We start from the raw sequence: 1,961 nt of genomic DNA on the forward strand, positions 1-1,961 counted from the left end.
TGGAATGTGTCGGAGGCTTTGTGGTGGGAGAAGGAGATATCTCGAACCAGTTTAGGCTCAAGGTTGCGCTGGGTCCCCTTGTTCCACTGGCGCTGCTCGTCTGTGCAGGCGAGTCCTGTAAGGCCACTGGACACTGCATTCTCCACCTAACAAAGCAGTGTTATGCAGTGGAAACAATATGGCAAATATACATAGCAAATTGACTTTTAATAAATAAATCCAAAACATGTATACATGCACAAAGAGGACAAACACACTCCACTGCTTGGAAATACTTCAGCAATTCTACGGGTGAAAAAGAGAATGTACTAATGTTGCCTGTATACCAAGGTATCATGCAGAGTATTTTTCAGACATATCACAATTATAATGTATTCTTATATTTATAAAAGCCTATACATTAAAACGAGTGACAATAACATATTCATTGTACCATGTATGCAGGCAACTTTTACTGTTGTCTCCATTGGGAGTCAATAATAGTTCTAATGTGTACATACCTTAAGTTGTAGGCCAACAAGGAAAATTGTTGCTTGAATGCCACAACCATATGATAAAATGGCGTGCTTACTTGCCTGGCTTTACTTACCACACTTATAGTACCCAGAGATTATACAACATACAGTTACTCACAACAGGTCATCATTTCAGCTGCTGTTACTGTTCCCAAAACAAGTCAGCATTTTCCAGAAAATTAAGCTAGCAAGCTAATTTGTCACCTAAAGTAAAGCATTGAAACTGATCGGCTGTCAATTGTGTTTGCAGCTGTATTTTGTGGTGAAACACTAAGATTACAGCGTAAAATCAATACAGCGACTCCTACTTGTAGAATCTTGAGGTTTTAGAACGAGGCATAACAAGACAATAAGTGTCCGTAAATCAACTTACGTCTTAACCAAAGGTAGCACCGAATACCCCATAACAGGGAAGCGACAGATTGCAGTGCTTTTTCAATATTTTGAATAGAAAAGCCTAGTTGACATTACAGTGCGTACTGTTCAAATAAACATACCTTCCAAAGCATGGCAGCGGCGTGACTGCAGGACCGTCCCAACCCAGCGATGCAGGAGCATCCCATAGTCTCCACCGTTCCGTTGGAAATCACCACCACCCATGCCAAGTGAGATGATGTCCTGGCCTGACTTGGGCCGACACTGGCTTTAAGAAAGATGTAATCCTTTTCTTCATGCAAAAGAACACAACCAACTTTGCGGCTGTGTAAATATTGGTACGCTTCAGTGCCTTTATAGTTCTTCATAGCTGAACTGTCCACGCCGAGTGAGAACACAAAATAATTAAAAATATCGCCATATGTAATCTGTGGCCAACTTTTCATGTCATCTTCCCACTCCGATATACAGTACATACTGGATGAGGCAGAGTTGTCCCATCCGATCTTTTTAATGAGGTTTTCGTTTCCTCCCACAACGTTTTGTCGAGAATTTCTCATTCAAAACAACAGACCACCGGGCTCACCGGAAGACGGTGGAATAAGCGGAAGTGCTTGAATTGTAAAAGTGGGCGGGGCGGAATAAGGTCAATAGAGAGAGAGCGCCCTCTACAGGACACACAGGTCAGTACGACTATAGAGAGAGAGAGAGAGAGCCCTCTACAGGACACACAGGTCAGTACGACTATAGAGAGAGAGAGAGAGCGCCCTCTACAGGATACACAGGTCAGTACGACTATAGAGAGAGAGAGAGAGCGCCCTCTACAGGACACACAGGTCAGTACGACTATAGAGAGAGAGAGAGAGCGCCCTCTACAGGATACACAGGTCAGTACGACTATAGTGAGAGAGAGAGCGCCCTCTACAAGATACACAGGTCAGTACGACTATAGAGAGAGAGAGAGAGCGCCCTCTACAGGATACACAGGTCAGTACGACTATAGTGAGAGAGAGAGCGCCCTCTACAGGATACACAGGTCAGTACGACTATAGAGAGAGAGAGAGCGCCCTC

The sequence above is a fragment of the Gobius niger genome (genome assembly GCF_951799975.1).
Source record: "Gobius niger genome assembly, chromosome: 7".
In the NCBI taxonomy this organism is placed as follows: Eukaryota; Metazoa; Chordata; class Actinopteri; order Gobiiformes; family Gobiidae; genus Gobius; species Gobius niger.